Source organism: Schistocerca serialis, chromosome 3 (assembly GCF_023864345.2).
Source record: "Schistocerca serialis cubense isolate TAMUIC-IGC-003099 chromosome 3, iqSchSeri2.2, whole genome shotgun sequence".
In the NCBI taxonomy this organism is placed as follows: Eukaryota; Metazoa; Arthropoda; class Insecta; order Orthoptera; family Acrididae; genus Schistocerca; species Schistocerca serialis.
The window spans coordinates 843,323,906-843,349,616 of record NC_064640.1 but is presented as its reverse complement, the minus strand read 5'-3'; the positions used below and the strand labels follow the sequence as shown (position 1 = coordinate 843,349,616).

Below are 25,711 nucleotides of genomic sequence, written 5' to 3'. Positions count from 1 at the left end.
AAGTGCAGCAGCCACGGACAGAGGACCACCTTAGCAAAGATATGCGCTCCAAATGTGGAAATCCAGTGAAATAAGCGACTTCGACATAGGGCAGTTTATCATTACACAGACCCTGCGAACGAGTATCTCGAAAACAGCGAAGATGGTTGAATGTTGAAGTTCTGCTAGTAGTAGGGTAAAACCCTTGTGCCCCACTCTGTATTGTTGTCAAATTTATTCAAGATGGCGTATCCAAGATCACAGCTGTATGTGTGGCAACATCGCAGTGATATCATGGCAGTAAGTTTAAATTTTGGCAGGAATATAGGTCAGTTGGTTTATCTCCACTAACCTAATCCCATTCCACCACCACCCCTTCCCCTCCCTCCTCCCATCCCCCACCCGGAAATTGGTGGGAGAAGGTCTCAGTCTCTGCTGGGCTACTGGATAGGACAGACGTAAGTCTTTCTTTTGCATGCATTGCTCCCATCCCCCTCCCCATCTGGAAACTGGTGGAGGACTCAATCTGTGCTGAGCTGCCGGATAGGGCAGATGTAAGTATGCATTGTTTATTTATACAATTTGAGTTGTCATAGAAAGTAGGTCCATCCAGCGTGTTCATTAAGACAGTTGGACTCTGGATCGAGAGTTCAACTGTCCTAGTTCACAACACCACTACCAGAGGACGCTGCCAGCCCTCTCCCTCTCCCCTCCAGTGACGCATTCCAAGATGGCGGCGGGAGAAAAATGGTGGGAAAAGGACGCAGTATGTCTCCAGCTGCTAGACTGGTAGCACAGACATAATTGTTTACTGTGTTCAGTGGATGAGATGTCTATGTTGGAGGAGGAGTTTAATGGGTATATTAGTTGTAATCATGCATCTGAGGACTGTGTCGATAGAAATGATATTTGGCGAAGATGAATACACTTCAGGAAATAATGAAGATGCAGCAGAGTGTGTGTAAGTTACACTTCGCAACTAATGCTAATAAATGCATGTTCTGTAACTGTAGATCATTCGATAAAAGTTCAGTCAGTCTTCCAAAGTGCAAGAGGCAAGAAGTTCACCCAGTCTGGCACAAGCATCCATGTGTACAATTGAGGAAATGCTGGTGATGAGCAGGCATGAATTTAATACCTGTACTACATGCAAGCACACAGCTGAAGACTGTATCCATAGCCTCCTACACAATCAAATTGAAGAAAAGATAAGGGACGAGCATGTGGCGAATACTTTTTGACAAATAATGGCAGTGCAGTGGGATGGTGTGAACATGAATTTTAGTATGCACACAGATAGATGCTTGGGCTAGAACTGCCTAACTTTTTGAAACTGCCTAACACACCGCATCAACTCTCCCCTATTCCACAATGAACCAAACTTGAGGTTTGGAGACCAACTGGCCTAGTTCACAAAACCAGCACCAGAGTGCACTGCTGGCCCTCCACGACTTCCCTCCCGTGATGTAATCGTAGATCGCGGTCCAGAAAAAAAGTGTGGGAACCAATAGGAACTATAAATCCAGGCACATGATAGACTTAAGCCATAGGATGGCAGTATGATGATGTCATTGGTGAAGATATAGGGCAGGCTCAGCAGTTTTGCGGTCTCAGTCTCACTCAGTCAGCCAGCAGCAGCACCAGAATAAGAAGAAGAAGAAGAAGAAGAGGATCCATGTGGTGTCAACAGCTGTCACGATCCAGGACAGCCCTGCAGAACAGGAAGAAACAGAAAATTAAGTATCCCATATCACATCATTGTCAGTAGTTAGCATTAATATTATTATTGGTTTTGTATCTTTGTCTGCACGTGATGCTTCATCCTCTTTATTCAGCAGTAGTCTTCGACGTGTCCAAATTTGCAGGGGCGAGGGCCAACATGTTGACTTTTGCCATGTCTGCACTTGCAGCAACCTCTGCCGCCATTTTGTCAAGACCTGCACTGACCTCTGGACCTGTGGCAGCAATAACTTCCAGCATCCCTGAACCTGTAGCGACCATGTAAAATCCTGTAGCGCACAAAGCCCACTTGCTGGAGCAGGACACAGAGCTGTTAGAACGCTTCTGGTGGTCCTAAACAACAGCAAGATGGAGGACGGTACTAGCTGGTCGGTGTGGCCGAGCAGTTCTAGGCGCTCCAGTCTGCAACCGCACGACCACTGCGGTCGCAGGTTCGGATCCTGCCTCATGCATGGATGCCTGTGATGTCCTTAGGTTAGTTAGGCTTAAGTAGTTCTAAGTTCTAGGGGACTGATGACCTCAGATGTTAAGTCTCATAGTGCCCAGAGCCATTTGAACCATTTTTTGGAGGACAGTACTAGTCTCTGACATACTACCCATCCCAGCAGACCATCCCTGTGCTAGTGCAGGCACAGAGTGCAGATGCTGTGGATAAGAAAATATCTGTTGTACCCATGCTTTTCAGCTGTACATACAATTTAACTCAGTTGAATACAGATGAGTATAGAGTATTATCCAACTCGTCTCCCCCCCCCCCCCTCACCCCCAGACATTTGCCTTACTGGTGTAACACTATTTATTACAACACTGTATGATGACTCTGCACTATGTGTGAAATCGGTTGACAGGAGTGTTTATCTATGGCACACCTCAGTTTTGAATTTATATGGTGTGGATGCTGTGCTATGTCTTGTAGTGGAGAGACTGAGTCTTTGGTTGGGGAGCATAGACTCTGCATACAATGATATTGTAAACTGTCTACGTGTGCATAGTGTACATGCTGATGATTTGGAGCATCACCTTTGTTTGTTTATGAATGCAGAGCCAAAAGAGAAACAGGTTAAATGTGCATTTGAAAAACCCAAGTATTCTGATGCACGCATTGGTTTGAAGGCGATACGCGCGAAATTTCTTGCATATCAAGAAGCTTCGTTTGGGAAATACTGTACAGGTGCGAAGAAGAATATAAAGAAAGAGTCTGATGTTTTTTTGAAATACTAGGTTGGGGTTGGGTTGTTTGTGGGAAGAGACGAAACTGCGAGGTAATCGGTCTCGTCGGATCGGGGAAGGACGGCGCTTTCAGAGGAACCATCCCGGCATTTGCCTGGAGCGATTTAGGGAAATCACGGAAAACCTACATCAGGATGGCCGGACGCGGGACTGAACCGTAGTCCTCCCGAATGCGAGTCCAGTGTGCTAACCACTGCGCCACCTCGCTCGGTTTGAAGTACTGTCTACGATGTATGATATTTAAATAAATAATGTGTGTATATATCATCTCAAACTGTGTTTTTGTTTTATTTCGTACCTTTCTCATTATAGTCCAAGTAATACACTTATTGATATTACTATTTGCGGTGTTGCGCCTATAATCAAGCTGCAGCAGACAATTGCCTCGAACACCTCCTCACCGGTCATTGACAAAATTAATGATGAAGTTACGCTTCATGGGTGAAATACATAGCTGAATTCTCTGTGTAGCAAATATAGCTCAATAGGTTAAGTGGCTACACATACTGTTACCATCCTTACAATTGTATCTTTCTATATATGACAACTACTTGTCAGTACCTGACGTAGTCGGTATCGTGGCAGGGTGGGTGAAACATCCCCATCACAAGGACTTTGTTGTCGGTCACTGGTCCTGTGAAGATGCAAAAAAAAATGGCTCTGAGCACTATGGGACTTAACTTCTGTGGTCATCAGTCCCCTAGAACTTAGAACTACTTAAACCTAACTAACCTAAGGACATCACACACATCCATGCCCGAAGCAGGATTCGAACCTGCGACCGTAGCGGTCACGCGGGTCCAGACTGTAGCGCCTTTAACCACACGGCCATACCGGCCGGCTTGAAGATGCAAAAGAAGAAGAAGAAGAAGAAGATTGTAGTATTTCTTCCTGATATTACACGAGCAATTATCGTAGGTCCATCCAATTTTGGTAAGACTAATGTCCTCATGATGCTGCTAACACATGAAGATGGAGTCTGATTTTAACATATTTGAGTATACTCAAAAACTCTTTCAGCCCAGGTATCTGCTATTACACGAGATATTGCGAGGTGTAAAAGGCGTTACATAAAAAGCGGTGATATTCCCCCACCTTAAAAATAAAACCAAACACTCTCTTCATATTTGACGATGCTGCTGTGGAAAACCAAGACTAAATCCAAAAATATTTCTGTTTCGGTCGTCATATGGGTGCAAACATATTTGAGAATCCCGAAACAGTTGGTTAGGCATAATGCAAACCACACTGTAGCATTCAAACAAGACAATCTGAATTTAAAACACATTTACCATGCACATGTAGGAACTGACATGTTGTTCAATGATTTTGTAAAGAATCATTCACAGTATGGGTCTGTCGTTATTTATAAAACAAGAACTGAAAGATAGTAGGTACAAGCGAAACTTCCAAGAGTTTCTTTATATATAGCCCGGTAACAGAGGTGAATACATCAGTATCCGTGCACCATGGGAAAATTCGCGCGCATGTTTAACTCTCAACCCGAGAGAATGGGTGTACATACACAGAACAATCACTTGTACATGAATACGAAAATTCAGGCTATTGTGTATAACGTTGGAGGTATGTGCAGGGAGCTAGAGACTTATTGCTGGATTCTTCTGAGAACGATCGACGCATTAAATGAGTTAATTAATGAAATCGGCAAGAAAGTAACCGACTTAACTGACAACACCGAGAATATTGAGGGGAAAATGATATAGAGGTCCTTATTGTTAAGAAGGGGGAGGAGGCACATAATAAGAGGAAGAATAGCGGATATATAAAGCCTCACGCTGCAGAGATGTCTGATTAGCATACACCAAGATGTCAACGAAGCAGAAAGTCATTCAGGCGTGGAAAGCCGTTCGAGAGAAATTACGGCTGCTTAGGTTAGGGCATATGGGTCGAATCCATTGATTAAGATAGACCTTTAAGCCAGTAACTGAATCTCTCAGGCAGTTCTCAGCAAAAACGAAACCACACGATAACGATGGTGTTGCCACTGACAAATTCATTATCTGTCACCCCCTGGCCAGACAGATAGGACATTCGGCATTAGTATGAGAAGACCGTACATCTTGGGCACGCATACTATAAACATAGCTGATGACACAATACAGATTGGTGATAGGTGGTTTGAGAGAACACCTTGCTTAATAAATCTTAGTTTCCTAAGACCCAAGGAAAAACCTATAAATTATTCGGTTAATAATAGGGAAATGTACCGTGCAATACTGCATTTGACTGATGTACATAAGATCGCAAAGAGCCTGAGCAACAAGAAATATAAAACCATTAAAAAACCAATACTTGATGGTGAAAACAACATCAACAACAGCAGCAGCGGCAGTGGTATTGACACTGAGCATAAAGCGGTGAACAATCGACGACCCCAAGGAGCTAACAGAGCGACTACGGCTGCTCATGGCATCAGCTGCTGCAAGTAATACAGCTCATTCGAATGAGACTGTTTCAATAACCTCTGAGCTTGGAGAGGGAGGTATCATCGAATAATTATGGAGACTGTAGTTCGAGAACTGCACAAATGAGCATATAAAACATAACCTCGTAGACATGTTTGGATGACTTACGGCAGGCTGGTCTTGTAGATATAAGGGAATATTCATATGATAATTATGGTTTCAAATGTATTTAATGATTAATGATACATACTGCAAATATGAGTTGGCAGTATCTGATAAAACAAAAACCGGTAGAAATGTTGAGGATTTGTTTCAGCGTTTGTTGTAGACAGGAACGAATCGATGCCCTTACAACCTCCAAACCGATCACTGTGGAGAGTTTTACAACAGGTATTTCAAGACCGTGATGAAGCGGTATGGAATCCATCACTACTCAACATTCACCCACGTGAAGGCGAGTATCGTGGAGCGTCTGAACAGAACAATAAAAGGTCAAATGTAGATGTGTTTTAATCTTCGTGGCTCATACAAATGGACAGATATCCTCCCAGAAATAATTGCTCAAGATAGTCGAACTAAGGATAGCACAATAAAAATGTGACCAATCCATGTTCGTGATAATGGACTCATGGATACCGTGTACTATCGCAATAAAATGCTGGATCCACGCAAACAGAAATTTAATGTAGGTTATTTGGCACGTATCTCAAAACTCGAGACAGCGTTTGAGAAATCGTACCTACCGAGCTATTTACAGTTTCCAAAGTCGGAAGAACAAATCCTAGAATTTACATCTTGAAGTATAGTACAGGTGAAGAAACTGCAGGTTTCTTCTACACTGAGGGGTTGCAGAAAAGCTCAGAATCGGATGTGTTTCTCGAGGAGAGAGTCACAAGACGTCGGGGAAATAGATCGCTAATCAAATGGCTTCGTTCTCCTGCAGCGCAAAACAATTCTATTGATGCTAACGATTTGCTGTATAGTAGGGTGCGCAGTCCACAACCACTTCAACAGCATAACATGTGTGCTAGGAGACGCATTATAGGAGGTGGTGGTATTCTAGACAAACTGCCAGTGAAATTACACATACCGGGATTTAACTACTGTGGACGTGGAACAAAGATTCAGAAACGCTTGGCACAAGGTGATAAGGGGTTAATCTGCTCGACGAAGCGTGTATGGGATACGACAATGCAAACGCTTCGAATAAAGATCTCCCAAATTGTCACATTGCAGATAGGATTTTAGCTTATAAGGCTAAGGCGATAAGCAGAAGAAAGGGTATTGGTATAGGTCAACGCATTTCAGAATTCGCAGTTGATAAACTCATGCGTGGAAAAATTAAGTTGGGTTTAGGAATGATGAATTTCAAGTGAGTTATGAATGCTGCACGTTGTGCGCAAAACAAGAAGAAGATGGGTGGGAAGCAGAGCTGTTTGAAGAGCTGTATCCTGACAGCGTTGTATGCAGCTAAAAACGCTCTCAAGGAGAAGAGTGCAGGAAGAAGAAGAAGAGGATCGGTTAAAACACCTAGAGTTCTATCAGTACTCAAGACGTCTGGTGGTTTTCTTGTATTCCTCATCCCAGCCCTCTCCGCTCTCTCGGCGGTAGAGTCCCTCGCTGGTGGTGCTACAACTATGGCTCGAACAGTCAAGAACGCGGGAAACCCCCAAGTGCAAATAGAAGAAGCAAGAAGACATAACCGCATGATGGAATCCGCAGCCATCGCAAAAGGACTACACTTGAAACCATACAGGAAAGGGCTTGGTGTAGTCATAAATAAAAAAAAGCCCATCAGCACTCCTACCCGATCGGCCACTCACAAATACTGCTCTTTTTGTTAGGAAAAAATTCAACATTCCAAGGTTCCGTGGTGTGTTTATGTGGGACACATTACCGATGGCTATGCAGAAAAAAATGGTTCAATTGGCTCTGAGCACTACGGGACTAAACATCTGAGGTCATCAGCCCCCTAGAACTTAGAACTACTTAAACCTAACTAACCTAAGGACATCACACACATCCATGCCCGAGGCAGGATTCGAACCTGCGATCATAGCGGTCGCGCCGTTCCAGACTGAAGCGCCTAGAACCGCTCGGCCACTCCGACCGGCGGCTATGTAGAAAACTCGTGAAAGTGGTATTGTGAATTTAGATGTTGCTGGAGGTCCCGGCATCCACTGCGTGTCATGTGTTATGAAAAATGGAGATAATGTCTACCATTTCGACTCATTTGGTGACCTGTAACCGCCGGAAGAATTACAACGATATTTCACTCCCAGAAGACGTATGTTTAATAGTTTTCAGCACTATCAGGACTTTAATGCACTCCTCCGCGGATATCTATGCATCATGTTTCTCTTGACTTTTACAGAGAGGAAGAGCTTTAAACATTCCTTCATCAGTTGCGGTTCAGATGCAATGTCTTACACTTTCACTTTAATAGAACGCTCATCTGTATTACGTGCAAATTACTTCCCGCCAATTAATTAGAGCATTGGTGAATGGAGTATTGCATTGATTGGACCGGAGGCGTACAACAGCATCCCAAATATCACCGAGACTAACAACAAACTGCATCTGGATATTAATGGTGAAAAGGTCATTGTGGAAATAAAACCTGCTGTGTGAGATTTTGATGATTTAAACTAAGTCTTAAAACCGTCTGAAAAAGGTATTGAGCTATGTGCAAACATCAATAAACTGAAATAAGGACTGTGAATGCAACGATTGACTTTAACCAGAAAGGTTCAATAGGGCTCCTACTGGGTTTCAAAAAACTACAGGTTTTGAAGAAGGATCCTAGTAAATTTTATACGACAGATCAGACTGTGGACATACTTCCCGTCAACACTATCCGAGTCCGAGTAAGATTGCAGTGAACTCCTATCTCAATGACATTCTGATTCATACTATTTACGAATACTTCCCCTCAGTTGCAACAGTGTATAAGATTGTTGAGACTCCCACCAATGCAATATACCCTCCACGGACAGTTTCTTAAACCAGTTGGCCTGAAACCTCGCAATCACGTCCTCACTCAATATAACCAGTCCAGTAGAGTGTGATGAGTGTCAGGAGGACTTCTCGCATAAATCTTACGATTCAACCACATTTAAGAAGAATGATGAAATTAGGATTGTCATCCAACACTAAGACGCGCTGAGGCTTCCATGCAAGAATTTCATATATTTGGAGGGATCATTCAAGAAAAACGATATCTGCACTACAGTGGGATCCAAGCACACACGTAACACTTTAGCATTCCTGTTTCAAGACATACGCTATGAACTCATTGGTCTGAGATCGGCCGTACACGCAATGATGGCATAACATCAACCCTTAAAACATATGTCTCTGCATCACCCACGGATTTGAATGGTTTAGAAAATGCGGGATGTTTCATAGACGATCCGGCGGATAGAGCAGTTGCAGAGTAGAAGCGATTTACTGCATACATACCTGTAAAAATGTTTATGTGCTACTTTGCGGAGATGAGGCATATTATTACACTACTGGTCATTAAAAATGCTACACCACGAAGATGATGTGCTACAGACGCGAAATTTAACCGACAGGAAGAAGATGCTGTGATATGCAAATGGTTAGCTTTTCAGAGAATTCACACAAGGTTGGCGCCGGTGGCGACACCTGCAACGTGCTGACATGAGGAACGTTTCCAACCGATTGCCACAAATAGCAATTGACCGACGTTGCCTGGTGAAAAGTTGTTGTGATGCCTCGTGTAAGGAGGAGAAATGCGTACCATCACGTTTCCGACTTTGATAAAGGTCGGATTGTAGCCTATCGCGATTGCGGTTTATCGTACCGCGACATTGCTGCTCGCGTTGGTCGAGATCCAATGACTGTTAGCAGAATATGGAATCGGGGGGTTCAGGAGGGTAATACGGAACGCCGTGCTGGATCCCAACGGCCTCGTTTCGCTAGCAGTCGAGATGACAGGCATCTTATCCGCATGGCTGTAACGGATCGTGCAGGCACGTCTAGATCCCTGAGTCAACAGATGGGGACGTTTGCAAGACAACAACCATCTTCACGAACAGTTCGACGACGTTTGCAGCAGCATGGTCTATCAGCTCGAAGACCGTGGCTCCGGTTACCCTTGGCGCTGCATCTCAGACAGGAGCGTCTGTGATGGTGTACTGAACGACAAACCTGGGTGTACGAATGACAAAACGTCATTTTTTCGGATGAATCCAGGTTCTGTTTACAGCATCATGATGATCGCATCCGTGTTTGGCGACATCGCGGTGAACGCACATTGGAAGCGTGTATTCGTCATCGCCATACTGGCGTATCACCCGGCGTTATTGTATGGGGTGCCGCTGATTACACGTCTCGGTCACCTCTTGTTCGCATTGACGGCGCTTTGAACAGTGGACGTTACATTTCAGATGTGTTACGACCCGTGGCCCTACCCTTCATTCGATCCCTGCGAATCCCTACATTTCAGCAGGATAATGCACGACTGCATGTTGCAGGTCCTGTACGGGCCTTTCTGAATACAGAAAATGTTCAACTGCTGCCCTGGCCACCACATTCTCCAGATCTCTCACCAATTGAAAACGTATGGTCAATGGTGGCCGAGCAACTGGCTCGTCACAATACGCCAGTCACTAGGCTTTATGTACTGAGGTATCGTTTTGAAGGTGCATGGGCAGCTGTACCTGTACACGCCATCCAAGCTCTGTTTGACTCAATGCCCAGGCGTATCAAGGCCGTTATTACGGCCAGTGGTTGTTGTTCTGGGTACTGATTTCTCAGGATCTATGCACCCAAATTGCGTGAAAATGTAATCACATGTCAGTTCTAGTATAATATATTTGTCCAATGAATACCCGTTTACCATCTGCATTTCTTCTTGGTGTAGCAATTTTAATGGCCACTAGTGTATTACTCCCACGTGTAAAGCGTCCCATACTGATGAGCAGTTGTCAAGAAACGATCGAACAAGTGTTCTTTAAACCACTTCTTTGGTGGATGAATTACATTTCCTTAACTCTCCCAATGAATCTCAGTGTGACATTTGCTTTTCTATGTTTTATTTCATGTGTTCGCTTCATTTCAGGTCGCTCCGGACTGTTAGTCCTAAGCGTTTTACCACAGTTACTGTTTCCAGTAGTCTCCATTACTGCAATCGAACAGTAATGAATTTCGTTGCATCTTCATCCGGCAACGACGAAGACTCAGGGCTGTTTCAGCAACTGTTGCGTGGAGAAATAGGTAAGACTAGAATAGGGCAGAGCTCGACACGGGCTGAAGGCGCAAACTGAGCTGGGCCAAGCATCTGGGCTACAAAGTCCGCCGCAATGTTCGCGAGATAACACAACAAACGTTGTGACCTATTGCATCAGTTCTTCAGAGTGACGCACTATCAGGCAACATGTTTGGCACGCTATTATACGGAATGGCCGTAATTAAATTTCCGCTCCTTGAGCCAGTGTAAACGGAAAACTACGAGGGCGGTTCAGAAAGTAACCTCCGATTGGTCACAGTGCGGGTTGTGGGGGGAGTAGCGACGCCATCTGTGCGTTCACGCACTCAACAGGTCAGTCGGCATCAAGCCGTGGTCGAGTGAACGTCGTACCTGCGCTAGTTTAGTTTTTGTGGCAGTTTGAAATGTGTGCTGCAATAGAAAACCCCGCCAAATGTGAAGTGCATGCTGTCATAAGGTTTTTTACAGCCAAAGGATATTCTGCAGCAGCTATTCATCGTGAGCTTTGTGCCGTGTACGGACCAAGAGTTATGAGTGAAGGAGTTGTCCGTGAATGGGTATGTTTATTTAAAAGTGGACGAGAAAACGTTCATGATGAAGAGAGGAGTGGTAGACCATCATTGGTGACTGACGAACTCGTTCAGACAGTTGATGCAAAAGTTCGTGAAAATCGACGTTTCTCAATGTCGGAGTTGTCTACTGGTTTTCCACAGATTTCTAAGACTCTCTTGTACGAGATAGTGACAGCAAGATTGGGTTACCGTAAGTTCTGTGCACGATGGTTGCCCAAAATTCTTACCGACCACCACAAAACTCAAAGAATGGCCTCTGCATTAGACTTTCTGTCACGTTAAGAGGACGAAGGAGAACCATTGTTAAACAGAATCGTGACCGGTGACGAAACCTGGATTAAGTCCGTGAACCCTGAGACAAAAGAACAATAAAAGATGTGGGCACATTCAAATTCGCCTACCAAACCAAGAAAAGCCTCGCAAGATTTTTCTGCCTGAAAACTGATGGCAACGGTGTTTTGGGATGCCAAAGGGGTGTTGTTGGTTGAATTCATGGAACGTGGTACGACCATTAATAAAGACGTGTACTGTGAAACAATAAAAAAGTTACGACGGGCTATACAGAACAAACGCCTTGGTATGCTTACTTCGGGTATCGTTTTTTTGCACGATAACGCCCGTCCTCACTCTGCTCGCAGAACAACGGCCCTTCTTGAGTCCTTCAAGTGGGACGTTATCAACCATCCACCTTACAGCCCTGACCTGGCGCCAAGTGATTATCACCTCTTCATGCATTTCAAGAAATGGCTCGGGTCACAGCGGTTTGATGACGACGAAGAGCTCAAAGATGCGGTCACAGGCTGGCTCCAGGCACAAGCGGGTGATTTTTATGCAGAAGGAATTTCAAAGCTTGTGAAGAGATACGATAAGTGCCTCAATCGCTGTGGAGACTATGTAGAAAAATAGTGCAAAGATGTAGTTGTAAGATGTATATATTAAAATATTTTTATTTAACTTGGTGTATTTTTTTAAATCAACCGGAGATTACTTTCTGAACGGCCCTCGTACTTATCATACTGGTACTCATCTTAATAAGAATGTTCACACTGAACGCTGCAAGATTTACGTTGTCAGTAGTTTCACTGTGATGACTTGCGTTAGGCGCCGGTACTAATACGGCGATTTTGCTTTGAAACACAAGCATCTGTGTGATTTGTGCTTGTAGACAGTCAACATGAGCTTCGACAAGATGAGCGAGGTTTTATTCGTAAAGTTGTTTGTATCAAAATGACAGTTCGAATTAACTGGCGATTTGGAAATTGCTGCTGGAAGGGACCGACGGCCGGTTTCGGCACAGACTGTCGAAGAAGCTACAATTGCCATGTCTGAGAATGCTGGAATCAATGCGTGATCTTCAAGCAGCCCATAAGCTGTGTCACGACAACTGAAAATCCGTGGTTCACTGTTAGAAAACTACTGCGAGCAATTAGGAAATGGTATCTCTACTGCACTTACAGGCTGTCGTGGATGCATAAGGTCGTCACTTTAAGCAACGTTTGTAACTTGTGACATAAACATGGTACGCAATTAACAAATGTTACCTGTCATTTGGAAATTAAAATATGTTTCCTTGAATGGTGGTCTTAGTTATGTCTCTTCCGCATGCCCTTATAAATGATTCCACAAAATTTTATTGTCTTACGATCACTCGTTTTTCATTGAGGCTTTCACAAGTAGCGAAAGTTAAATTACAGTCACCCTGTATTTCCGGCTATCTTATGTGGTTCGGAAGTGCAGTCAGTGGACGCTGACACACACTGCAACCACTTCAAAACAAAGCATTCCGGAATACAGAGAACACTCCCCGTAATACTCTCAACACTCACATTAGGAAATATTTGGGTATCCATCCCTCAACTAAATCATCCTGAGAAAATCCGTCGGACATGACAGGGTGTAAACGATAATGGTTTACGACGTACCGTAGTGGTGTAGGGCAAGCTGAGATGAACAATTTGATGGAAGACAATTGTAATCTATAAAGGAGCAAAAAGCTTGAAATTGGACTACAAAAACCACCTAAGCACGGTGCATGCGTGCAGCGCGATATTTTGAACATTCCCTAACCGTCTTAACCCGCCGCCTTAGTCGGCCAGATTTTTGAAATTTGTAAATTTGTGGTAAGTTCCTATGGGCCCAAACCGGCTTACACACTACTTAACCTAACTTAAAGTAACTTACGCTAAGGACAACACACACCCATGCCAGACGGAGGACTCGAACCTCTGATGGGGGGAGCCTCGTGAATCGTGGCAAAGCGCCTCAGACCGCACGCCTACCCAACGCGGCCGGATTTTTGAAACATTGTTTAGTTAACGTTAGTAATTTAATGTATCACGTGAGGTAACTGAAAGAGAAAAGAATTTTGTAAAAATTATGCAAAAGCAAATTTCCTTTACAGTTCGATCTAAACTTAATTGACAGTCGCAGTAATCACATAGTACGAAGGCAAGAGAAATTAAACTATTTAACTATTACTTTTATCCTGTTAAAGTTCTCAAAAAGTTGAGGAAAAAATTACACAAACGTGAAATGTAGAATTTTTAAGTGCGAAAGCCATCTGTCTATCTGTCTATTGCTTGCGCCTCATCCCGCGGTTACGCAGGGCCGGCCATGGTTAACCGGATTTGGCTTGTTAATGTTAAGGGATGGCCCAGCCACCCCGTACCCCCTAGGATGGAATTACTGTACCCCAGCTGTCTGCATCGAGTGTACATCGTGAAATAGTGTGAATATATTTCAAATGTCCGTGAGTCGTGTAATATAGGCGGGACGTGGGGACCAGCGCGGTATTCACCTAGTAGGATTAGGAAAACCGCCTAAAAACTACATCCAGGCTGGCCGGCACACCGGACGTCGTCGTTAATCCGCTGGGTGGATTGGATCCGGGGCCGGCGCGCCTACCCGAGTCCAGGAAGCAGCGCGTTAGCGCTCTCGGCTATCCTGGCGGGTTTTTTAAGTGCGAGAGCAAGGTGTGTTTAATATTCGAAGGCAATTCTAGCGAGAAAAAGAAATGAGCTAAAAACTTATTTAAAACCGATAAAGCCCTTGGCGTAAGAGGGCGAGAGGATATTCAAAATACCGCTCGGCATGCATGCGCTGTAGCTCAGGTGATACTTGTCGGCCTGTTTCAAGATGATTCTGGGCTTCTTACGCCACAAGAGTCTTATAAATTACCGCTCTTCTCGTATTTCCATTACATGTGGTATACTGTGAACAGTTATCGTTACACGCTGTATATGCAAACAAACTTTTCGCCCCAGAATCTTATTGTTTTACTAGTACAAGGTTCAAATGGCTCTGAGCACTATGGGACTTAACATCTGAGGTCATCAGTCCCACTAGTACAAGGGCGGAAAAATTTGCTCATACCCCTCTCACGACACTTTAGGCCCCGACACATATTTATAGACTATACAGGGTGGTCCATTGATCGTGACCGGGACCAATATCTCACGAAATAGGCGTCAAACGAAAAAACTACAAAGATCGAAACTTGTCTAGCTTCATGGGGGAAACCAGATGGCACTATGGTCGGCCCGCTACATGGCGCTGCCATAGGTCAAACGGAAATCAACTGCGTTTCTTTTTATATGGAAACCCCCATTTTTATTACATACTCGTGTAGTACGTAAAGAAATATGAATGTTTTAGTTGGACCACTTTTTTCGCTTTCTGATAGATGGCGCTGTAATAGTCACAAACACATGGCTCACAATTTTAGACGAACGGTTGGTAACAGGTAGGTTTTTTGAATTAAAATACAGAACGTAGCTACGTTTGAACATTTTATTTCGGTTGTTCCAATGTGATACATATACCTTATCATTTCTGAGAACGTATGCTGTTACAGCGTGATTACCTGAAAATACCACATTAATGCAATAAATGCTCAAAATAATGTCCGTCAACCTCAACGCATTTGGCAATACGTGTAACGACATTCCTCTCAACAGCGGGTAGTTCGCCTTCCGCAATGTTCGCACATGCATTGACAGTGCGCTGACGCATGTTGTCAGGCGTTGTCGGTGGATCACGATAGCAAATATCCTTCAACTTTCCCCACAGAAAGAAATCCGGGGACGTCAGATCCGGTGAACGTGCGGGCCATGGTAAGGTGCTTCGACGACCAATCCACCTGTCATGAAATATGCTATTCAATACCGCTTCAACCGCATGCGAGTTATGTGCCGGACATGTATCACGTTGGTAGTACATCGCCATTCTGTCATGCAGTGAAACATCTTGTAGTAACATCGGTAGACCATTACGTACTAAGTCAGCATACATTGCACCATTTAGATTGCCATCGATAACATGGGGGCCAATTATCCTTCCTCCCACAATGCCGCACCATACATTAACCTGCCCAGGTCGCTGATGTTCCACTTGTCGCAGCCATCGTGGATTTTCCGTTCCACAATAGTGCATATTATGCCGGTTTACGTTACCGCTGTTGGTGAATGACGCTTCGGCGGTAAATAGAACGCGTGCAAAAAATCTGTCATCGTCCCGTAATTTCTCTTGTGCCCAATGGAAGAACTGAACACGACGTTCAAAGTCGTCGCCATGCAATTCATGGTGCATAGAAATATGGTACGGGTACAATCGATGTTCATATAGCATTCTCAACACCAACGTTTTTGAGATTCCCGATTCTCGCGCAATTTATCTGCTACTGATGTGCGAATTAGCCGCGACAGCAGCTAAAACACCTACTTGGGCATCATCATTTGTTGCAGGTCGTGGTTAACGTTTCACATGTGGCTGAACACTTCCTGTTTCCCTAAATAACGTAACTATCCGGCGAACAATGATGTCGTCCGGGATACCGAACAGGAATACCGTTGGGAATTTTGACCACAATAGCCATACATCAACACGACATCGACCTTTTCCGCAATTGGTAAATGCTCAAATTTAACACGGGTAATGTATCACGAAGCAAATACCGTCAGCACTTGGGGAATGTTACGTGATACCACGTACTTATACATTTGTGACTTTTACAGCGCCATCTGTCACAAAGCGAAAAAAGTGGTCCAACTAAAACATTCATATTTCTTTACGTACTACACGAGTATGTAATAAAAAATGGGGGTTCTTATTTTTAAAAAATGCAGTTGATATCCGTTTAACTTATGGCGGCCCCATCTAGCGGGCCAACCACAGCGCCATCTGGTTTCCCCCTTCTAGCTAGACGAGTTTCGTTCTTTGTAGTTTTTTGGTTTGATGGTTATTTCGTGAGATATTTGACCCGGTCACTATCAATGGACCACCCTGAGTACACAGTAAGGCTACACACATATCCTATCGTCTATCCCATAGCAAAGTCTGGACAACTGCCTTGGCGCACTGGTAATCACCGAAGTTAAGCGCTTTCGGGCTTGGCTGGGACTTGGATGGGTGGGGGCCCGCTCTGGTGAGCGCAGTTGGCAACCAGAGGGCACTCAGACCTTATGGGGTCAACTGTTCAGCTACTTGACTGAAAAGTAGCGTCTCCGGTCACGAAAGCTCGTAACGGTTGGGAGAGGGGTGTGCTCGTCTCATGCCCCTCCATATCCGCGTCTAGTGACGTCCATCGTCTGAGGATGACACTGCAGTCAGTCGGTAGCGTTGGGCCTTCCGAGGCCTGTTCGGACGGAGTATAGGAAAGTCTGAACTCTACATCTACGTGATGTGATTACTCTGCTATTCACAATAATGTGCCTGACAGAGGGTTCAATGAACCACCTTCATGCTGTCACTCTACCGTTACACTCTCGAACGGCACGCGAGAAGAACGAGCAATTAATTTTTCTGTGCGAGCCCTGATTTCTCTTATTTTATCGTGATGATCATTTCTCCCTATGTAGGTGGGTGCTAACAGAATGTTTTCGCAATAGGAGGAGAAAACTGGTGTTTGAAATTTCGTGGGAAGATCCCATCGCAACGAAAAACGCCTTTGTTTAATGATTGCCACTCCAATTCACATATCATCTTTGTGACTCTATCTCCCCTATTCCGCGATAATACAAAACGAGCTGCCCTTCTTTGTACTTTTTCGATGTCATCCGTCAGTCCCACCTGATGCGGATCCCACACTGCACAGCAGTGCTCCAGAATAGGGCGGACAAGCGTAGTGGTAAGCAGTCTCTTTGGTAGACCTGTTGCACCTTCTAAGTGTTCTGCCAATGAATCGCAGTCTTTGGTTTGCTCTACCCATAACATTATCTATGAGATCGTTCCAATTTAGGTAATTGTAATCCCTAAGTATTTACTTGAATTTACAGCCTTCAGATTTGTGTGAGTTAATGCGTAATCGAAGTTTAGCCGATTTCTTTTAGTACTCATGTGAATAACTTCGCACTTTTCTTTATTCAGGGTCAATTGCCACTTTTCGCACCATACAGATATCTTATCTAAATCATTTTTCAAGTCATTTTGATCATCTGATGACTTACAAGACGGTAAATGACAGCATCATCTGCAAACAATCTCAGACGGCTACTCCTATGTCGTTAAAATAGATCAGGAACAATAGATGGCCTATAACACGTTCTTTGGGAACGCCGGATATTACTTCTGTTTTACTCGATGGCTTTCCGTCTATTACTTCGAACTGTGACCTTTCTGACAGGAAAGATGACCATAATGTCCCGTAGAGCTTTTGTTGCTTATACGTTTGTGCCAGAGCATACATAGCAAATGGGAAAAATTTGGAAATTCGTGGTAAGGTCTTATGGGACCAAACTGCTGAGGTCATTTGTCCCTAAGCTTACGCACTACTTAATCTAACTTACACTAAGGACGACACACACATCCATGACCGAGAGCGGACTCAAACCTCCGACTTGGGGAGCCACCCGGACCGTGAACAAATGGGGGTTAGTACACTTCCCAGGTCGAGTAAGTCATTGACTGTATTCTGTAAACACATAAAAAGATTACATATTCACATATATACTTCCCATTATTTTTCTGTGATATATCGTCCAGGGATTAAATTAAAAATAGGATTCATGCCAGATTTTGGGGAAGTTTCCATTGTTTGTCAAGAAAATTCCGTGATTGGGAGTCCCCTCAATTATACGAGTATATTGGTATTCCCTCTGTTCGCTGAAATGTCCCTCACTTACTCATTACTCGAAGAGCCACTGCACCTAGAGAATCACCGGTATACGAATCTTTTGATGGGTCATACTCTGCTGTTGACAGACTTGGCTGTTTTTAGGGGAACGGTTGGCACGCAACTTCTCCTGTGACGTCGCTCGCCCAATCTCCGAGCACGCAGAAACTCTTTACGTTATCCAGTTAATACATCGGCGTTTAGTGTTAGTGGACTGGAACAAGAGCACCGCTTTGCGAGACATATAACGGATAGTGTCTGCAGAATGCAAAACAATTCTGCGTCTGTTTATGCGTAACACATTATAGCTGCCAACCCTGCAACACTCGTCAGCCTTCCTGAAGTTCGCTACAGCCTTGTGGCATTGTTAGCTGCCTACAGACAACTGCATGCCACAGGGGGCATCCGACGTTATCGTAAACAGTACCGGCCCTGTCGTACTTGCACGGGCTAGCCCTGGCATTACCCTTACACTCGCCGATTCTGTTCCGTTCAAAGTGACGCTTTGAGTGCTATCTGCAAGGCAGGTTCGAATCCAGTCTCAAATGTAGTCCCACTAAGCGACAGTACAGAACTGTATGGAACACGTTCTTGAAGTCTAGGAACACGGCTCAGATCTGCGTCTATAGTTCAATTCTTTTATCTTGGCGGCTCGCGCATGCCCGCCCAGACGCTGGAGATTGTTGCGTTGCCAGTTGCACACGACGCACGCGCCAATAGAAGCAGCGCCATAGTATAGCATAGTTCGCAAACTTACGTTTAGGGGCGAGCGCGCAGTTCATGAAGTAAAGCCACCACGGCCGCATTAACCCTTTCGCTGCTACAAAGACGTGCTCCCTGCCTTCCGCGCCGTGCGCGATTTTGTCACTGCACTGCTCGCCTGTGCAGACACATCGTGTTCCGACTGCTTTGACACTCTTATCAATCGATTCCACAAAAACTATTTGGCCCAAAAATTAGATTTTTACACATCTTCTTGACTGATACCTTCCCCCCATAAATGACTTAATTTTGTTTCGATGTTCAACGCAGTTATTATGCAGCATCAAATATAGTAAACCATTGCACGAAATTTTGAAGAGTTTGCAGAGGTAAAAGTCCATAGAGTATACTTTCCATATGGTCGATTTTAGTTGCCACAATGTTGAGAATGAAATGTGGACAAGATACCTAAATTTCATATAATGGTTCAAATGGCTCTGAGCACTATGGGACTCAACTGCTGTGGTCATAAGTCCCCTAGAACTTAGAACTACTTAAACCTAACTAACCTAAGGACATCACACAACACCCAGCCATCACGAGGCAGAGAAAATCCCTGACCCTATTTCATATAAAATTTACTGTATAACAATAGCTCATTTAAGTACCACATAGGTGTCGTATGTAATATTGAGAAATATTCCGTCTTTCGCGACTGTAATAAAAGTTTTATTTACACTGAGCACGTTTGGCTTTATTTTAAAGCACTTCAATCAATCAAAAGGAAGTAGACAAAATACATTAAACAAAACTGTAGACTTACAAAAACATTAGGACTTGAATATACCGTCTATCAGTGAAGTGCTCTGAGCTATGTCAAATATAATTTTTGTGTGTGGCACACACAAACATCATTTATTTGCTAAAACACTGATCTGCCAACACAAACGTTGAATATTGTGTTAGCGCAGCACAAAACTACGAAAGGTGACTTGGCAATGGAGGAGACAAAATACTGTCCACTGAAGATGCTTCAAAAGAGAGAAACGCGTCTGGTCTAAATAAGCCCCTTATTACAGTTGCAGAAGAGGAATATATTTCAGTACCATTGGTAAAACTGCGACTGTGGAACAAAAACAAGAAAGAAAACATGAGTACCATTGTGTATGTGCCATACCTTTCCTTGATTGAAGTGCTTTAAAATAAAGCCAAACGCGTCCGGTGGAAATAATACTTTTATTACACTCGCGAAAGACGGAATATTTCTCAATATTACATACGACACCTATGTCGTACTTAAATTAAATGAGATATTGTTATACAGTAAATTTTATATGAAATTTAGGTATCTTGTCCACATTTCATTCTCAACATTGTGGCAACTAAAATCGACCATACGGAAAGTATACGCTATGGACTTTTACCTCTGCAAACTCTTCAAAATTTCGCGCAATGGTTTACTACATTTAATGCTGCATAATAACTGCGTTGAACATCGAAACAAAATTGAGTCATCAATGGGGGGAAGGTATCAGTGAAGAAGACGTGTAAAAATCAAATTTTTGGGCCAAATAGTTTTTGTGAAATCGAATGATAAGTGTGTCAAAGCAGTGGGAACACTATGTGTCTGCACAGGCGAGCAGTGCAGTGATGACAAAATCGCTCACAGCGCGGAATGCGGCGAGCACGTGTCTGCAGCAGCGAAAGGGTTAATGAAGAGACAAAGCACTAGAAATTTCAAAAAATTGCATTCAAACGAATATAATTCGAGAAGTTAGGCACTTCGATAGTGTTTTTAAATAATGAAAATATTAAACAGTGCACCAGGTTTGAACGCTTAACCTTTCACATAGCAGCCCAACACTGTAACCGTTACGCTAACGCACCTTATGTAACTATATATCGCCATGAGGATTAGAACGCGTCACGCAAAATACTGACAAACACTGTTGGTATGACTATGAATTACTCACGCTTCGTCGAAGTACAATAGGAAATAAACAATTATCGCTGTTCTTTATTGCGAAAAAGCGATTCGTGAGAGTGATACAAACACCTTTCCTTGCTATCGCCTGAATTAGGAGTCTTATTGCTTGTTTGGTTTAATTAATTAATAGAATATGAAGCAATTGGTATAAAGAATGCTTTTTCAAAACTTTCTATAAAAGAATGTCTGCTATCAAGACATTGCTTTTGTTCTATTACTTTATTTATGACTGAACGTTTCTAAAACTGAAGACACTCGTCCATGCTCTGCACTGCAGTCGAGATGTGGCAACGTCGTTCTCTGTTCATTGGCTAACTGTGTTTTGTGACGTCAGATGCGCAGAACGAACCTAAACTCGACCGCCAAGATAAATGACGCGCACTTTAGTGAACGAATAGAGCACACTGAGTTTCGCTACGTCTCTGTTTGCAGAATTCGTACTGATATTTATATCGGTCCTAGTAATTGAGTCGCATACAATCGCACCAAAAAGTATTGCCACACATGCGCATTTATCGTTGCTGGTTACAAACGCCACACCTTCTGGTACACAACACATGTACGTGCTACCTCACATACCAGACATTACAATTCTGCCCACAGTGCCTACCATTAACAAAGAAATGCAGTGTTAAGGGGAAACATGTATCTCCTCTGCACACAAAAAGAATTTACACAGAGAGTGGCTTCTCGGTATATTGCTGGGTTTTCAGGTACCGGAACGCCATTTGCTGACACAACAGACAATGCGTGTTGTTGACGGCCCAGTAGCTAGTATGTTGCTGTATTGCGCGATAGTGGTCAGCATGGGGCCGAAGAAGAAGGAACATTCAGTGGTGTTGCGTGAGAGAGTGGTATTGCTCCATTCACAAGGGAGAAGCTATCAACAAATCGGAGCAGAGGTGTCTGTTAGCTACTCCGTAGTACTAGCCATAATTCATAAATATATAGAGACTGGAACAACAGTGAATAAGTGTCGTCCTGGATGTCCAAAAGTGCTTACAACCCGAGAGCGTCGCCGTATCATCGCACTTGCTCGGAAGGAACCTGCTAAAAATGCAGCAACTTTTGCGGAGGTTGTGTTCAAACTGTACGAAATGTGTTGAATGAGGCTGAAATGCATGGACGTTCTCCCAGGAAAAAGCCATACATATCGGAAATTAACCGGCAGAAAGGCCTGCAGTTTGCCAAGGACTACATCAGCAAGCCGATGGACTTTTGGAGCACTGTGATATTTAGCAACGAATCGAAGTTCAGTGTGTTCGGATTTGATTCAAGAAAGAAAGTTTGGTGCAAGCCGAATACGTACCTCGATATCAAACACATGCATCCCACAGTCAAACACGGTGGGGGCGGTATCATGGTCTGGGGCTGTATGGAGGCGTCCGGCGTTGGAAATCTAGCTGTAATCCAGGGTACAATGGATCATATGAGCTACATCGACGTGTTGCGAAGTAATTTACACGCTAGTCCACAGACATTGGGCCTTACTGGGGAGTTTCATTTCCAGCAAGACAATGACCCAAAACATACCGCCATGAAAACCCGGGAGTGGTTACATTACAATGCCCCCAGAATGGTTCTAACAGCACCTCAGAGCCCTGATTTGAACCTCATTGAGAACCTGTGGGCTCATTTTCATACACAAGTCAGAAAAAGACGTCCGTCCGGTAAAAACGACTTGGAGAAAGTGCTCCTGGAGGAATGGTCGAAAAATACCTCTGACATCATCTGGAATTTAATATAAAGCATTCCTAGGCGTTTACATGCTGTTATAGGTGCTAAAAGGATGCACACTAGCTATTAGAGGGTGAACATCAATGAATAAAACGAACACAATGTCCGATTCACACGAGCGTGGCAATACTTTTTTGGATGCAGAAGAGCGATGTTTATTTTCATAACACTGTATGTTACTTTACGGACAGGTGATTTGGTCATATTTGTAACTTATGTAATGTCAGGTGGCACGTGTCTGGGTTCTGTTCTGAAATATATGTTTCGTTTAACCTACAACCACTAAAATGTAACTGTGCCAATACTTTTGGTGCGATTGTAAGTTTTTTCACAGTGTGGGGAATTGAAGACCTTTACTCCCTACCGTTACTATTTTCACGTCCATTCTTCCGTTTCACGATAACAGACTATGAAATTGTCTTCGACGTAATAGTAGGACAATTAAAGATGACCTGTCATCAGTAATGCTGGCATCATGATACACGAAAACGTCGGTCTCTCATAATCCCCAACTGCCAATTAAGATTCGTAAGTCTTATTAAACAAGCGACATTTGAAACTTGTAGCTATACCGTAGGCGGGACTATGACCCTCGCCCTTTATCTTCAGAGGCATAAATGCTGACTCACGACCACGAAGACCGGCCCGTTGTCCAAGAACATCTACCAGAACAGCTTGCACAGTCGTCCGACGAGGATCAACGCAGAACGTGGGAAATGGGACCGGAAGTAAAATCGGATCGTTCAGAATTGTGTGCAGTACGTTCACTCATCGCTGCAATGAGTCACATGGTATAAGCACGCAGCTGACACAAATTTCATTTAGACCTTTGCCCTCATATTCTCTATTTAAAGTTTCAATATGAACGTGTACTTTCGTGCATGAGTTTTACACGTAGAGCTTGTACTTTTCTACAATGTGTTTCCAATATTTTACACGTACAAAATAACTGTCGAACTGTAGAGAACCTTAAAATAAAACAATTATTTTCAGTGGATACTGGGTTTGGCAACGGCCTTGCCTCAGTGGCTACACCGGTTCCCGTGAGATCACCGAAGTTAAGCGCTGTCGGGCGTGGTCGGCACTTGGATGGGTGTCCATCCAGGCCGCCATGCGCTGTTGCCATTTTTCGGGATTCACTCAGCCTCGTGATGCCAATTGAGGAGCTACTCGACCGAACAGTAGCGGCTTCGGTCAAGCATACCATCATTACGACCGGGAGAGCGGTGTGCTGACCCCACGCCCCTCCTACCCGCGTCCTCCACTGAGGATGACACGACGGTCGAACGGTTCCGATGGGCCGCTTGTGTCCTGTAGACGGAGTGGAAACTGGGTTTAAACACTTGCACAGCATTTCCGACTTGCGTTCCTTCTTTTCAATTAATTGTACTGGTGAAATTATGTTCTAGTAATACATGAAGTCGACGAAGATCTGTCAAGGAACTGGTGGTTACTTGTACAAAGAACAGTCGTAGCGCCGGCCGGGGTGGCCGTGCGGTTCTAGGCGCTACAGTCTGGATCCGAGCGACCGCTACGGTCGCAGGTTCGAATCCTGCCTCGGGCATGGATGTGTGTGATGTCCTTAGGTTAGTTAGGTTTAAATAGTTCTAAGTTCTAGGCGACTGATGACCTCAGAAGTTAAGTCGCATAGTGCTCAGAGCCATCTGAACAGTCGTAGCATTTGTGTGAACTGAGTACACTGGTTTATTGAATGACTGTTTCAGCTGCACCAAAACTTTTGAGTGACCAAGTTCGGCCCATAGGCCATTCTCAAATGATCACAGTTATTCAACAGTACCTTTTTGTCAGTTGGAGCGATCAGGGCAATGAACACTGAGCATTCCAAGTGATAGAAAGACTCCAATAGTACATCTGTGAACATTTGAGAATGCCAGAAGGAAAAATGTTGGACTAAATAACGGCGAGTAGACTGTATTGCACAATTATTCCGACACGCAGATCTCTTATATGTTAGATGATACGCCATCATCGATCAACTTTCCCTCTCCTAATTTATTCTTATCTGCTGCAATTCCTTCCTGCATAGTGAAGTGCAGTGCTTCTATTAAGAATACTTCGTCAGCCAAAATCAAGACAGCAGTGTCCGTATGTACATTTATATCAATGTATATCAGTTTAATAATTTTAATACATTTGAGAATATTTATTATTTTTGAAAAAAGCATTGCGTCACTCTTTCTACTCTGCTGGCCATTAAAATTGCTACACCACGAAGATGACGTGTTACAGACACGAAATTTAACCCACAGGAAGAAGATGCTGTGATTAGCTCTTCAGAGCATTCACACAAGGTTGGCGCCGGTGGCGACACCTACAACGTGCTGACATGAGGAAAGTTTCCAATCGATTTCTCATACACAAACAGCAGTTGACCGGTGTTGCCTGGTGAAACGTTGTTGTGATGCCTCGTGTAAGGAGGAGAAATGCGTACCATCACGTTTCCGACTTTGATAAAGGTCCAAAAAAATGGTTCAAATGGCTCTGAGCACTATGGGACTCAACTGCTGTGGTCATCAGTCCCCTAGAACTTAGAACTACTTGAACCTAACTAACCTAAGGACATCACACACATCCATGCCCGAGGCAGGATTCGAACCTGCGACCGTAGCAGTCGTACTGTTCCGGACTGCGCGCCTAGAACCGCGAGACCACCGCGGCCGGCGATAAAGGTCCGATTGCAGCCTTTTCACGATTGCGGTTTATCGTATCGCGACATTGCTGCTCGCGTTGGTCGAGATCCAATGACTGTTAGCAGAATATGGAATCGGTGGTTTCAGGAGGGTAATAAGGAACGCCGTGCTAGATCTCAATGACCTCGTATCACTAGCAGTCGAGATAACAGGCATCTTATCCACATGTCTGTAACGGATCGTGCAGCCACTTCTCGATCCCTGAGTCAACAGATGGGGAAGTTTGCAAGACAACAATCATCTGCACGAACAGTTCGACGACGTTTGCAGCAGCATGGACTGT

At 44.0% G+C, this 25,711-nt stretch overlaps 1 pseudogene; it reads left to right on the top strand.

Moving 5' to 3' along the window:
• Nucleotides 1-23,724: 23,724 nt before the first annotated feature.
• Nucleotides 23,725-23,842, top strand: LOC126472153 (5S ribosomal RNA; annotated as a pseudogene).
• Nucleotides 23,843-25,711: the final 1,869 nt, after the last annotated feature.